A 16,911-nucleotide genomic window follows, 5' to 3' on the forward strand; every position below is an offset into this window, starting at 1 on the left:
TTAATTATAGGTTCTTTTAGAAATATATTATCATTGTATTGATCAGAGTTAAGTTTTTTAAAGTTACTTTTTTATTATAATGTTGCTTTCCTTGGATCTGCTGCTTTCACTCTAATTCATTTTGTACTAGCTAGGATTCTCTTAAATAATTTTATTACTACGTAGAGTGAAATAATATTTTATAGTCATGTTACACCATTTATTCAGGAATTACACAATTTGTTCAACACCTCTTTATATTCTAGTTCTTTTTTTCCTTTTTCAGGATCATGGAAATTGTTTTGCTTGCGACTATTTCCTATTTGTTATTATTCTCTTTCTTAACCTATGCCAGCTTTTTTTTCCTTCTTGGGTTTGATGAATTTATCTATCCAACTGTTTGTATGTGTGTGTATTTGTATATATGTATGTATATTCAATTTGGAGAGATGAATAAATCATAGAGATTATAAATCAGTATACAAATACATTATGGAAACTCTAGCAATTACCTAAAAAAATCCCACAAAAATTGCAAATAGAGACTAAAAGGAAAAAAAAAATCTATAAGGACCACATGTCCCTTTCAGATAAAAAGCTATGTTTATCTGATCCCTATTGCCTTCCTTTATCATTGTTTCTACATTCTTACCACTCACTCCAATTATAAGAAATAACAAATTCTACACTCTTCTCCCTTTCTAAAATACTGTATTACTTTTACTCTCTATTCTTTTTCCAATCTTCAAATGCCCAGAAAATAACCAATATACCCTCAGGACTTATATTTTTCTTTAAAACCTTTAAACCTTTGAAGACCAAGATTCTGAAGTGTTATTTGTTCATTTGAATGTTAGCACTTTATCATCATACAGGTCCTTGAAATTGCTCAAATAAACTTACCTTTCTCTGTTTCTCTGAACTCTTGTATGTGTATTCCAAAGTTCCTACTCAGATCTGGCTCTTGCATAAAAATGTTGGAAAGTCTACTTTTCCTGTGCTTCCCTCTGCTCCCTGTCCCCTCCCCACACATTCTGAATTATATTTTCAGGGTATGTTATAATTGGTTTTAAGTCTACATATTTTTGCTTTGGGAATATTATGTCCTAAGTCTTCCCCTATTTAAAGTAGAAGTTTCCAGGTCTTGTGTTATTTAAACTTTCATTTCTTCATATTCAAACTGCTCTTTTTTGGGTTAATGTGATTTTTTTTAAATTTAATGTGAGAAAGCTAGATTTTGGCTGTAACATTTCTGGAACTTCATTTTGGGTTCCTTTCAGATATTGATAGGTGGATTACTTCTATCTTTACTTTGTCCTTTGGTTCTAACAAATTAGGGAAGCTTTCTTTTTTTAATTCTTTTTTTTAAATTTATTCAGTTTAATTTTTCTTTTTTAATTTAATTTTGTAATTTAATACAAAAGCCTGATAGGATTTTACTGTCTCTATGCTTCTTTTTGATGCATTTCTCCTACATAGAATGCCTTCCATCCTGGCCTTTCATAAAATTCTAACCATTTTTTAAAGTTTTATTCAACTTTTGTTTATCTATGAATTAGTTGTTCCCTCTTTTATGGAATCTCTCAATTTTCCATGATTTATTTTTATACTGGATGAAAATTTCTAGCTCATCTCTCCAGCACAAGTTAGGGGAGCTAGGCTCTATTGATAAATTGCTGAGTGTTGGGCCATGTGAGTCCAAATCTGGCCTCAGAGTCACTTAACACTGTTTGCCTCAGTGTCCTCATCTATAAAATGAGCTGGAGAAGGAAAATGGCAAGCCACTCCAGTATCTTTGCCAAGAAAATCCCAAATGGGGTCACAAAAAGTCAGACACAACTGCAAACAACAGAACCACACACAAAAATAGCCAGCACATGCTACTGAATAGGGCTTTGTGCCAACATCAGAATCTACCCCCCTGATGAATTTTTGGGTGGGGTGGCCTGCTCTGTGTAGTCTCACTATGCCCCCCCTGAATTTCTGTGCTGACTGCCAACTCATGAGTTAGTGTCCTCTTTCCCCTGGATCTTTAATGTTGCAAGTCCTGCATCTTGAAAGCTATCTCAGGAATCACAGGACAGAATAATAGGAATCTCAGAGCCCCTGGACCTGTGTTAAACCAATCTGATGACTGTGGCATCACTCTAATTCCTGGTCAGTGCCTGTCACCTGTTGCTACTCTCTGGGACTTCCAAAGCCATAACCTTGGATTTTGTTTAGGGGAATCTTTTATGTTTTCTGTTTCACAGAGACTTGAAGCCTACATGTGTCCTGGCTATGGTTCCATTGGAAAGCTACCCTGCCTTAACTCTAGCTTTGCTGGTAGGAACTCTTTAATCAGTTTTTTCCGAAGAATAAGTCATTCACCATTATTTCTCATGGAGTTTTTTGATTATTATTATTAGGCATAATTCTAATTTTACAGTTCTGCTTATATATCTACATATATCAAGTACGAAGGTTTTATAGGACAGTGAAGAAATGAGCTTGGATACAATAAAGAAATCACATTATGGAATGAATGGTGCATGTTGGGAACAAATTATTAAATTTCAAAACCCACTCATAGGCATGTGTACCCTAATTTAAAGCCAACAATAGTTGCATATTATGCTTTCTGAAAAAAAAAACAAGTTGACATGATGAAATTTTCAGTTGAGAAAAAGAAGTCTGTTTAACAAAATACTAAAATACATAACATACTTAAATAAACAGTACACAGAATAGAGATTTCAAATAATGCAAAATGAGAAAAGAATATTGAAATAGTTTTAAGGAAACTATAAAGGGAAAACCTGTAATGTAATAGGGACACACTAGAAACTCTCCCCAAAAAAACATACAATAAAAAAAATATGCTGTCTACCCACTATTATTTAAAGAAGTGAGAGAAAAATGTTAGTGGCAGCAATGGGAAAAAAATTAAATTTTTAAAGCTAGGTGAAAAGTAGATTAAGCTATCTGTATTTTCTAACAACTTGGTGATTGACATAGGATGTCCTAGGGAATCAGCAAAGATAAAACTGAAAAAATTATTAACTTCAGAAAAGTTGCAGTCTGCAAAATAAACCACAAAAACAAAAAGCAGTTGTATATAATGACAAAATCCAATAGAAAATAAAAGGAGAAATGTCACTTAAAATATCAACTAAATACAAACAAAAATGAGGAAAGCATATTCAGTATTTGTATAGATTCAATTACAAAGTGCTCTTCAAATAAATGTTTGTGCATATGTATGTGTATGTATGTGTGTGTATATATATAACACATATATATAATACATATGCATATGTGTGTATATGTATACAGACACATATGTGTATATACATGTGTATATATATACATACATATATATGCATATATATACACAAACAGAAAATTGATAAAGACAAAGTATGGGAATTGTTAATGTTTGGGAATCAGAGGAGAGAGACATAAAGGCATATTATTGATGTAAATATGGGTTAGTACAACTATTTTGAAGGCAAATTTGGAATTTTGCAAAGAAAATGACTAAAATATTTATACTCTTTGAGAAATTCTACGCTAAGTATATACTCGAAGGAAATAGTTGATAAGAAAATCCCCATATACACCAAAATATTTATAGCAGCACTTTTTTTATGGTATCAATGAACAGAGCAGCTGATTATCAATAGGGGAAGTGGATTAACAAATTATTTAGCCAAATTGCACTGATATTAATGTGGTATAAAAAAGTGATGAATATGGAGAAAAATAGAAAGATCTACATGAACTGATGCTGAATGAAAAAAGCTGAGTCAGAAAACAGTAGTCACAATGACTACAACAATGTGAATGGAACAAGGAACAACTACCACAAAACAAAAATAATGTTGCAAAATTTAAAAAATCCATGAACTCTAAGAAAGGATATGGAAAGACATCCCCTCCCCCCACCCTGTACTTCTTTGAAGAATTGGGAAGTCTACATTTGTGGAACATTGCAAACGTTTTCTGTTTTTTTTAATATGCTGATCAAATTTGCTGATATTTCCCCCCTTTTTTTCTTTAAAAAAAAACCAACTCCTTGTTATATGGGCTAGATCCCTAGGAGGGATAAGGATCAGAATACAAAGGAAAATTTACATAATATAAAAATAAAGATTATCAATAACTTTATTTTAAAATGGATTTGGAGGAAAACAAGGAATAAGAAGTTTCAAATATAAGAAATGATTTGAAGGCTGAAATATATAGCAGATATGTGAATGGCCCAGAGAAACTTCCCTTTCCTCATGTGTCACCTCAGCAATGAACTGACTAATGTAGGGTGGCATTAGATGTATACTACAGGATTTCTTGAACTAAGTGGAAGAGTTCCTAGATCAAAGCAAGACCATGGTCCAAGAAAGGAACTATGAGAACTAGAACTAATATGCAACAAATCATAGAACCATTATAAGAAAGAACAAACCAGAACATTCCTCTTAACTAGTTCTGTGATTCATTTGGACTGTGAAGATCTAGTAGAGACTTTTGTATTCTTTCCCAGCTTGAGAGGGAGGAGAAATATTAAACAACAGGAAGGTAGCATACATCTTCAATGACTATATACGCCACTGAGAAAGTTGGGGGTCATTATAAGGATTTAAGGTTCAATTCCCTAGCAACCTTAAGTGTCTTCAGCTTAATGGGGACTCTAACTCAGGACAATACCATAAGTCTTGAGAACTATGTGATCTATGGAAGGTGGAGTCCATATGAATGGTAGTTACTTTACTTTTGAGTAACCTTGAGTTCTTTAGCTTGTTAGGACAGTGCCTCCAAAGGCAATACTTTAATTGTGAAAATGATATACTCTTTTTGGGAAAACTGACACCTCCCAGAGAGAAAAAGTCATCATGCCTAAATATTCACTAACTGAAGAATATATGAACTTAAGTTTAAGCTACTGAGTAACTTTGACAAACTAGAAATAAAATCTAATGAAACCTATTCCAAATACATACTTTAATATTTTGAATACCTATTCCTAATCATTTACTTTGATGTTTTACAAATACAAACTTTTGCTGTATATTGAATCCTTTTTATAGATAGCGAAGTATCTGGATTATTTAGGACTGGCATAATATATAAGCTTATCTGTTTAGGTTAATAATTAATTAACTACCCTCAAAAATAATTAAAATCTAATGAATACCCATATTTTGGGTTTTTTTCAATATCCTTTATAACATAAGATTATAAGATGGTAGATTTAGAATTAGAAGGAACTCTAGAGATTAGTTAGACATATCCTACATAATTTTAAAGATGAAGAAACTGAGGCCCAGATAGGTAAAGTACTTTGCCAAGATCCCACTATCAGAAAGTAACAGAGCCAGAATTCAAACCTATGTCCTTTTACTCTAAAGGTAATGTGTTTTCTGCTAGTTCTCACATCTTTACAACATCTCCATTAGCTTAAAAGCATTCATATTTATAAAGTACCAAAAATAAAATATTTTTATACTGAATAATTAGATTCTTATTTAACAGGATAAAGAAACAAACATTTTAACTATATTACTTTGGGATTTGCTGGTAGAGTTTAGTATTTTTTTTCAAGGACTTCTCATAGAAAATGATCTGCCTCTTTTTCCCAAAGCCACAAATGTAAGAATTAGCAGAGTTCTTCTAATAATGCTTGTTATTATAAATACATGGAATTTTTCAAGGTAAGTGTTTTAAAAAAATACTAAACTCTACCAGCAAATCCCAAAGTAATATAGTTAAAATGTTTGTTTCTTTATCCTGTTAAATAAGAATCTAATTATTCAGTATAAAAATATTTTATTTTTGGTACTTTATAAATATGAATGCTTTTAAGCTAATGGAGATGTTGTAAAGATGTGAGAACTAGCAGAAAACACATTACCTTTAGAGTAAAAGGACATAGGTTTGAATTCTGGCTCTGTTACTTTCTGATAGTGGGATCTTGGCAAAGTACTTTACCTATCTGGGCCTCAGTTTCTTCATCTTTAAAATTAAGTGTTGTATTTTGATACAACCCAAATTCTCTGAACTATATAGATTAAAGTGACACATGCAAGTTTTACCCAGAAGCAAATAAGATCTTTTGGGCAATAGTATACACAAATATTGAGGCTGAAATCTATAAATTATAATTTCTTATAAAAAAATTAACAAACAGATATAATAGATTTACACATATATTTCCTCCTTGGTATGATGAAAGTAATGGGAAATTCAATGTAAATTTAAAAACAATACTGTATTTTCAATCCACTCAGGTTTTGAGTATCGGATTGAAGGTATTAAGATGATTTTGTCAGGTACTTTATCTAAATATCAGTGACAGTTGGAGAGTTGATTCAGCCATTAAGCTTCACTATTGGGTGACATTTGGCAGAATCTTAAATGATATTATCCTAAATTTTACTTACTAATTGTCCAGAAATGATCCTATTCATTCATTGTCTAACAAACTTCAGTTGATATAGAAATGTGTATTGCTTAATCATTTTTTTCTTTTTTGCATAACCGTACACTTTTATTTGTTCACAGGTGAGCAAAAACAATTACCCTGTCATTTTTAAAACATCACAATAAAGACATCAAAACCTTTTGATTTCAATTCGCATTCAGGAAGATTACAATATTTTCCTTTTCAGTTCACATATTTGTGACTTTTTTTTCACTCTTAAAAGAATGAATAAGGTAATGAATTTTCTATTTAAACTAAAAGTCATCAGTTATTTATGCTTTTTCTTCTTTCACTTTACTGATGGATCTCCTCAAGATGCATTAGCTATATGCTGTAGAACCATAAAAATATATAGAGAAGCATATTATATCCTTGGTCACATCTTATTCTCCCTTTCATGCACTCTCTGGAAATTGGGCTATATGATTTCTTTCTATTCTGCTATTTTCACCCATGAATCAGTTATTCAATAAATATTTATTAAGCACCTATGTGCTAGGTATTGTGTTAAGTCCTGAGAATAAAACAAAAGGCAAAAGAAAGTCTGCATTTGAGGCATGCACAATATAAGACAGGAGACAATATGCAACCAAGCATGAACAAATTATATAAAATATAAATGGAAATAATTTAGAGAGATTGAGAAAGGTTTCCTGTGGAAACCTTAACTTGGACATGAAGAAAACAAGAAAATTCAGAAGGCAAAGATAAGGATAATAATAATAGCAATAATAATAATCAAAATCTAATATTTATATCATGCTTACTATGTGCCAGGCACTGTGCTAAATGAAGCATCCCAAGTAAGAGAGAGAGCCAGTGAAAATACCCAGAGCTAAGAGACAGAGTATCTTTTGAGAAGAGCAAGAAGGCTAGCATGACTGCAGCTAAGAGTGTGAGGAATAGAGGGAGGTGTATGATGGAAGAAGAATGGAAAGGGAATGGAGGTGGCAAGAGTAGGTTATGAAGAACTTTGAATTCCAAACAGAGGATTTTATATTTTATTGTGGAGATGATAGAGAACCACTGGCATTTGTTGAATAGTTTCCCTCTCAGTGTTATCATTGTTAATTTTACATTTCTATATGTAAAACAACTCCACTCTTCCTAAATGTTTTGTTTTGGAAAATATAATTATTTTTTGTAGAATCTGTTATTTATATTAACATGTATGCATTTATATAAGTTAATTATATTTTAATTAATAAATATCTTCAAAGTTTAAAAATGAATTTCTATGTCCTTTTCTCTAATATTTTTGTCCTTTCTTCAAGTCCCCTAATTACAAATAAGAACAGGGTGGTGAGCCAAAAGTGGTGCTTTCTACTTTTGATGAACTCTTATTCCGCTCTCCTGCCCTCTTTTTCACTTGGCCAGACCTCAATCACAAGTTGTTACTCTTTCTTGCTTTCTTTTTAAACCCATCCTCAGGGTGTTACTCTCCAAGCTAAGAATTCATTTTGCTTATAACTAATCCCTTCAGGAAACTATTTTCTTCTTATAACTCTCTCTCCTCTCTCCCCATTACCTCTTTTCCCACAACTTTGTGTGTGTTCCATCCTCCTTTGACCAATAAAGATAAAAGTGAAGTTTACATATTTTTTATTCATCCCACTCTTTCTTGTTTTTCCCCCTATAATCTACTTACACATTCTATTAATTTAAAATAAGTTCTACTTTTCCTATCCCTTTATTACCTAGTGTAAGCCTTTCTACCTTCCTTAACTCTCGCTATGACCCCTGACAACTTTAGGGTTCTATTGAGATACTTGTTTCATCTCCTAAAATGTAAACAAGATATTTCTTATTAAAATATAAATGTCCCTTTTGTTTTCTCACTCATTTAAAATTTTAGGTTTCCCTTCTTTTTAAATTCCAAATTTTCTACTCAATTATCATCTTTTATAATTTACAAATTAAGTGTACATATATGTATGCATGTATGTGTGTGTGTGTGCATACATATATATTGATTTGTTTGGGGGTTTTTTTTTGCATCATCTACATTTGTCTCAAGTATCCCTCCTCTTTCCCTTCCAGAATTCCATTCCATATAACAAAGAAATTTTATAAAGAAAAAGAAAAAAGAAGAAAAGCAAAATCACAAGACAACTAATACTACATTGGAAAAAGTTAGAAAATACTTGCAGTATTCCACAACTGTGAACCAGCAAATCTCATCTTTGATACCATGGTTACTCTTGATGATTCTGCAACATTCACTTGCACTTGTTTTGTTTATCATCTCAGACAATTTGTTTTCTGTGAGGGAAAATTTCTGGGTTGTTTTGATTTGCATCTCTCTCTTTCTCTCTCTCTCTCTCTCTCTCTCTATCTCTCATCTGAGAAATTTGTTAGAAAGATTTTTTTCCCATTTGACCTCTTCCTTTCTTGACCTAAATGCATTAACTTTGTTTATGCAGAATCTTTTTAGTTTCATTTGATTAAAGTTACTTATTTTAGTTTCTTTTGTAATTGTTTCTGTCCCTTGTTTGTTTATGAGTACCACACTGATAATCATGAAAGTTATATGATCTGCTTCTCTTCTAATTATTTTTAGTGTTAAGATTTTTGTTATTGAGATCTTATATCTATTTGTCATTTACTGTAAGATATTTCAGGACAAGAATAATTTCTTTCGGTGTCCTAGTATCTGACAGACAGTAGACACTGAATGAGTGAATGAATGATCAAATATAGCACAAGTAACATCTCAGATAATATTCTCTCCTAACTTTGCCTTATCCTAGAATTCAATAAAAAATATTTTGGTGCTGTTGCAGAAATGCCAATTTTGAGTCATTATTAATAATGACTTTTATTCTCTTGTGTGTAAATCAGCTAAAAATCAAAGTTATTTTTATCTACTCAAACTCACAATGAATCAGTTATTTCAAACTATATCTTGATCCTTTCAATCCATGTCACCATCAATTCCTGAAGTCTTATCTTAATAGATGCTTAACAAGGATATTTTTCCTCAGATAATTTGTCTTTTTTCTGATCTCTGAAAACACAATTTTTGTAATGTTATCAAGATTTGCTAGTACAAACTGTCCCTAACTTACATGTATCTGACCTATAAACATCTTATTGGTATATAAGTGCTTCCTCAATATCAATGATCTGCTGTTCTCATTTTGCTTAAGACATCAGATAAAGTTTCTTGAGATGTTAGTGTAATCTGCTAAATTCAAGAGGGAATTACTACACAAAATGTGGCTATTACTACTAATCTCCTTTCTTCCCTCTTCAGCATTGAGCATATTATATTTTATTGTTTTATCATTTCCAACTTACATCTCCCATTAGATTCATACATTTTTTCTGCATTAGAATGGAAGGTGAGGAAAATTCCTCATCAATGAAGATTGGTATTTCCTTTGCAAATTATAATTTTAGAGAGTTACTCGGAGCTTTAAAAGGTAAAGTGACTTCCCTAGAATCACACAACATACTTATGTCAAAGGTAGGACTTGAAACCAATTTTTTCTCAGTCTGAGGCTAGCACCCATTCCACTACATCATGGATGTCTCTTGTGAATTTATTATCCCCATTTTACAGATGAGGAAACTGAGGAACAGAAAGATTATTCAAGAATAGTTCTATCACAAAGAAAAAACTCAATCTCTATTCCCTAACTTTATTTGCTCGACCATTTTATGACAATCAGGATAGATACTGCCCAAATACATTTCTGGAGCATATTGTTTTAGGAAGTTAATAACAAAATCATTGGAATCAATTAAGGAGGAAAAAAATCTTTATTTTTTGTTTGATTTTCCCACACATACAACTTTTTAATATTTTATTTTCAACCAATTACATGTGAAAGCAATTTTTAACATTTTATTATTTTAAAATGTTGAGTTTCAAATTATCTCCCTTCTTCCCCTCACCCTTCATTGAGAAAGCAAGCAATTTGATAAAGGTTATACATGTGTAGTCATGCAAAACATTACCATGATACATATATCATGAAAAATAAACAGACAAAAATCAACAAAAATTGAGAATTTCTTTTAAAAGTATAATCTGCATTCAGACTCCATAAGTTCTTTCTCTGGAGATGAATAGCATTTTTCCACATAAGTCCTTTGGAATTGTCTTAGATCATTGTGATGCTGAGAATAGCTAAGTCATTCAAAGTTGACCATTGGTCAACTTATTGTTGTACTGTGTACAATGTTGTCCTGATTCTGTTCATTTTATTTTGCATCAGTTCATATAATTCTTTCTGAGAGTATCCTATTTGTCATTTCTTGTACTACTATAGTATTCCATCACAATTGTATGCCAGAACTTGTTCAGATATTCCCCACTTGATAGGCATCCTCTCAATTTCCAATTCCTTGCCACCACTAAAAGAACTGCTATAAATATTTATGGACATATAGGTCCTCTTCCTTCTTGTTCATCTCTTTGGGATATATACCTAGTAGTCGTATTGCTGAGTGAAAGGGTATGCATGGTTTTATAGCAATTTGGGCATGGTTCCAAATTGTTCTCCAGAAAGGTTGAATCAGTGTACAACTTCATCAATAGTGCATCAGTGTTTTTATTTTCCCATATCCCCTCCAACATTTGTCATTTTCCTTTTATGTCATATTAACCAGTTTTATCAGTGTGAGGTGGTACCTCAGAGTTGTTTTAATTTTCATTTCTTTAACCAATAGAGATTTAGAGCTTTTTTAAAAATGATTATAGAGAGCTTTGATTATTTTGTCTGAAAACTGCCTGGTCATAACCTTTGATCATTTATCAATTGAGGAATGGTTTGTATTCTTATACCTTTGACTCAGTTATATGTATACATATACATGTGTATATATATATGTACACACACACACATATATGTATATATACACATACATATACACACATATATATATACATATATACATATGTGTCTGTGTGTATATATATATATATATATATATATAAGAAATGAGATCTTTATCAGAGAAACTTGCTGCAATTTTTTTTTCATAGCTATACTTACTAACTATATAGTTTCCTCCATCCTATTCCCTCCCCATGGTCTATTTATCCTACTATCTCTCTCCTTTCACCCTGTTGATCCTCCAAAATTCTTTGCTTCTAACTACCACTTCTCTCAATCCACCCTCCCTTCCATCAAGCCTGCCTGCTTTCTTATCCATCTCCCCTCCTACTTTTGTGTAGGGTAAAGTAGATTTTTATACCCAATTGAGTGTATATATTATTCCCTCTTTGAGACAGTTCCAATGAAAGTAAGTTTCAAGTACTCCCCCCCCACTTCTCCCACCTTTCCCTCTACTATAAAAGCTCTTTTATTCCTCTTTTATATGAGATAATTTGCCCAACTCTACCTTCTCATTTTTCATCTTATTGCATTCCTCTTTATCACCTTTTAATTTTATTTTTTTATTTCTCAGATATCATGTCATCATATTCGACTCACACCAATTTCTTATGTCTATGCATACTCCTTCTAACTCCCCAAATAATGAGATAGTTCTTAGAAGTGACAAATATCATCTTACCATTTGGAATAAAAACAAAATAACATTATTGAATCCCTTATAATTATTCCTTATTGTTTAACTTTTATGTTTCTTTTGAGTTTTGTATTTGAAAGTCAAATTTTCTATGTAGCTCTTTTCATCAGGAATGCTTGAAAGTACTCAATTTCATTGAATGTCCATTTTCTTCCGGGAGGATTATACTCAGTTTGGCTGAGTAGATAATTCTTGATTGCAATCTTCACTCCTTTGTCCTCTAGAATATCATATTCCAAGCCACCCCCCCAATCTTTTAATTTATAAGCTGCCAAATCTTTTGTTTTCCTTACTCTAATTCCACAATATTTGAATTATTTGTGGCTGTTTGAAATATTTTCTCCTTGACCTTGGAGCTCTGGAATTTGGTTACAATACTCCTAGGAATTTTCATTTTAGGATCTCTTTTTAGGAGGCAATTGATGGATTCTTTCAATTTCTAGTTTACTCTCTGGTTCTATAATTACAGGTCAGTTTTTCTTGTTAATTTCTTGAAAGATGATGTCTATGCTTTTTTTTTCAGGTAGTCCAATGATTCTTAAATTATCTCTCCTTGATCTCTTTTAGGTCAGTTATTTTTTTTGCCAATGAAGTATTTCATATTTTCTTTGATTTTTTCATTTTGTTTAATTTTGTTTGATTGTTTCTTGATGTCTCATGGAGTCATTATCTTCCACTTCAACAATTATAATTTTTTAAGGAATTATTTTCTTCAGTGAACTTTTGTGCCTCCTTTTCCATTTGCCCAATTCTACTTATTAGAGTTCTTTTCTTCAGTGAATGTCTGTACCTCTTTTACCAATTCTGCTTTTTTGAGGAGTTCTCCTCAGTGAATTTCTGTAAATATTTTTCCATTTAGCCAATTCTGCTTTTTAAATAGTTCTTCTCTTCATTCATTTTTGTGCCTTTCTTACCATTTGTCCTATTCTGATTTTAAGCTATTATTTTCTTCAGTATTTTTTGTGCCTCTTTTATCAAGCTATTGATTCTTTTGCATGATTTTCCTGCATCACACTGATTTCATTCCTCAATTTTTCTTCTACTTTCCTTTTTTGATATTTTTAGCTCCTTTTGAGCTCTTTCATGGCTTGAGACCAATTTACACTGTTCTTCAAGGCTATGGATATACCAGTTTTAACTTTGTTGACTTCTGAGGCTGTGTTTTGATCTTCCTTGTCACTGTGATAACTGGTTTTTTGTTACTGTTTTTGTTGTTGCTTATTTGTTTTTTTTTTCTAGCCTATTTCTTAAAATTTAACTGTGTGTTAAAGTTGGGCTGTTCTTGAGGGGGTCTTTCTTGCTTCTGCTCTCAGAGCTAGTTCTGGGGGTCCATAAGTTCTCAGTTCTTTCTTGGCCAGTCTGTACTGTGGTTTCTGAGTAACCACAAGTGCTCTTCACCATCCTAGAACTATTATCTGCTGCTTAAGCTTCAATGTGCTAGTGTTCCTCACCCAGTGACTATGACTTAGGATTGAGAGCAGGATCTGCATAATGGTAATGCAACAGATTCCTGGACCCAATGGAAGCAAAAGGACATCTGTAATCTCCTTCTGACCAGTGGTCTAACCTTCTATGGGCTGAGTGCTCTGGGAGCCACTACTGTTGTGGCTGATTCAGTTGCCCTCAAAGTCTGATGCTGGTTTTCTGGTGCCTGGCCTAAGTTGGCATAACCTGCAGTAGACCACACTCCATTTCACTCCAGTGCAATAGACCTTTCCTGTCAAATTTGTAAGTTGTCTTTCATTGTTTCATCCTTTCCTTTTGTGGGTTCTGCCCTTCCAGAATTTGTTTTGAGATATTGCTTAATGTTGTTTGGAGGGGAATTTGGGAGAGATATGGTAAGTCTTGCTTTTTCTCTGACATTTTGACTCCATCCCCAAAAAAGTCCTCTTTAGCTCATTAAGTCTATCCTCACTAGAAAAAGAAGGACTCATTCTTAAATTAGATTAATATTTTATCTCTCCCCTTTGGAATTTCACATTTTCCTCAAGAAAGAAACCATAATATAATCTCAGTTAACCACTTTAAAAATACTTGCTAGTAAATAATGACAGTTACATAAGAAGTTAAAGAATTCCTTCTTTCTATAGAGACTAGTTAAAATGAACCTTTTACTATGCAATCAATTTTCATAAATGTAATCCCACCTCCACTGCTTCTTTGAGTCTTTCATTAATTTGATATTGGCAAGGATCTATGTCCTCATTACTATGGGTGTTCTCTTCAGTGTTGTAGATTACAGCCCATCCATGCATTTTTGTCTTGTATGACTTTTTTCCATGTCTTCCCACAATCTCATACAATAAAGTATTATGTCAAAAGTTTGAGGAATTCTTATTTTCACTGAAAACTGGAAGGTTTATTGGAAATTTTTTGAAAAGTTAGCTGGGTGTGGCACTGTACTGCTTTAGATACTGATACTAGGGAAGCTAAGCCTATTGGATCACATGAGTTTGGGAGTTCTGAGTGAAAGTGCTGCTAAAGCTAACCAGGTATCTGCACTATGTCTGCCAATGATAAATTGAGCACCTGCATGTGCGAGTCATCAGATGAGAAGGGATGAATAGTCCCAGATCAGAAATTGGGCAAGTCAAAGCATCTGTGCTAATCAGCAATGGGTCAAGCCCATGAATAGCTATTGCACTTCCAGTTACGCCTAGATAGGAAGACTGAGGAAAAAGAAACAAAGAAAGAAGGAAGGGAGGAAAGAATGAAGGAAGGAAGGAAAGAAGGAAGGAGAAGGAGGGAAAAGTGAGAGAGAGAAAGAAAAAGAATAAAAGAAGGAAGGAAAAAGAGAAAGAAAGAAAAAGAAAAGGAGAAGCAAGATAGGAAGATAGGAATAGAAAAGAAAAGAAAAATGAGAATTTTTTTCATATTTTTTAAGAAAGTTATTTGAAAGTTTAGGTTGTGAGGGACTGTCTGTTGTTAGCAACTACCAGCTGGGCGCTGTGGCAAGATTAGGGTAAGATCTGGGTATATTTTGGAAGTCGAGGCAGGGGCTGTGGTAGGCGGAGTCGTGGTGAACTGGGATGGGCTGGGTACAGAGAAGCCCTTAGGCAGTGGGCAGTGCTATGTGAGATAAGCTGGGTGCAAGGAAGTAGCCGGAGCTTGTGCTCCTGAGGCAAGGGGCGGTGCCACGTGGGAGTGGGACTGCAGAGGACTGAGTTCACTTTGCTTAGTCCCCTCCCTATATGCAACGTCAACCCCAGACGCCTCCATCTTGTGACCTTCCTGACTTCCTGGGTCCCTTTGTGTAGCACTGACCCAAGACGCCTCCTCCCAGTATCTGAGTCTGACTTCCTAGGTCACGTACTCTGTCTATGCACTAATCCCAGACGCCTCCTCCCTGTATCCGGTCCTAGCCTCCTATGTCACTCCCTCTCCCTTGGTGTGCTAAACTCAGACAGCCCCTTCCGGTATCTGACCCTACAATCATTGGCTAGTAAGCAGGCTGGGGAGGAGGGGCTAGGTAGGTATTTAGGAACAAGCGTGGTCAGATCACGCGCTCTCTCCTGGCTCCTGTTCTGTTGCTCTGGCCTTGCTGCTTGGGCTTGCTGTGATGGCTTGCTGTGATGGCCTCTGAATAAAGCTCTGGTGTTGGTGCCTCCCAATTGCTCGTCTCTGTGTGTTTATCCAGCTGAGGACCGAAGACTCGAGAGTGAGTATGACTCTGGCAGCCTGCTCCTTATAGGAGGAGAAGGTCGGCACGGCCGGTACAAGTGGTGCCCATCGTGGGGCGGAGGAAATAGGCCAGAGGCCCCGTGGATCAGCTGGTCTGGTTGCGGGAAGAGAGACGAGACCCTTAGCCGATAGGGTAAAGGAAGGAAGATGGGACAGTTGTTTGTTAAGGTCCTGGATCGGGAGGTGCAAGGGAAAGAAGTGTATAAAAGAGTGAAAGAAGCGGAAATCAGTAGTGAGGAAGAATCAAGGAGTGAGACAGACTCAGGGAGTGAGACAGAGGACACTGGAAAGAGGGAATGGGAAAATAAGCAAGAGAAAAGAAAGCAAGGCCGGGCAGGAGGGCGGGAGCAGGAGAGCAGGAGCCAAGAGAGAGCAGGAAACCGTAGCAAGGAAAGCCAAGTGGAGGGGCGGCCCCCTCCCCCATACTTATCCGAGGGAGGGAGGACCTGGGCCCCTTTAGAATGGAAGAAGTTTAAGGAGTTAAAAGAGGCACTAAATACAGCATTTGCAGCTGTTTCCCAATGTGCCCTACGGGCTTTTAGTAAGATTCAGGCTTTGGGGAAACAAAAGCTCTCCATGACCAAGATTAAAAAAGGTCCTGATAAACCCTTCCTGGATTTCGTGGCCTGCCTATAGGCAGCCGTTTGGAGAGGACTATCAGAAGTGCTGAAAACAAAACAGACTAAATTGTACTATCTATGGGGAAAAGCCAGTCAGTTCAAGGCGCAATGCCACCAGAAACCTGGTGGAGCCTGCCCCAAGGTAATTTGTTACAATTGTAACAAATCCGGCCAGTATGCTAAAGAATGCTGCAAGCCAGTCAGGAGGCAGGGCAAGGGGCCCCTCGAGGGTTCCTCAACAAGCTTACCAGATGGAAGCTCCACCCCCTCAGAATGCGCCCTCGGGGCTGCATCAGGAAAATCTCCGACTTTTACCCGGTGGTTCGGACTTCCCCTTTACAGCAAGGGAATTTTCCAAATAGACCCCGGTGGTTGCTGGTTTGAGATACAATTTATGGAGAAGGGATATTTTGAAGGCTTGTGGGGCATCTGTTTATATACCACCCCCGCAGGATTTTTAATTAGGGCTGTTGGGCAACAAGAGAAATTTTATTGTATCAGACCCACTCCTCTAACATGGAGATCTAATAACCCAGTCTGGGTACCCCAATGGCCCCTCCCTACAGAGAAAGCCCAGGCTTTTCATGATATAGTGCAGCACCAGTTACAGGTGGGGCACATTGAGCCCAC

Source organism: Vombatus ursinus, unplaced genomic scaffold (assembly GCF_900497805.2).
Source record: "Vombatus ursinus unplaced genomic scaffold, bare-nosed wombat genome assembly UNPS02009573.1, whole genome shotgun sequence".
Lineage (NCBI taxonomy): Eukaryota > Metazoa > Chordata > Mammalia > Diprotodontia > Vombatidae > Vombatus > Vombatus ursinus.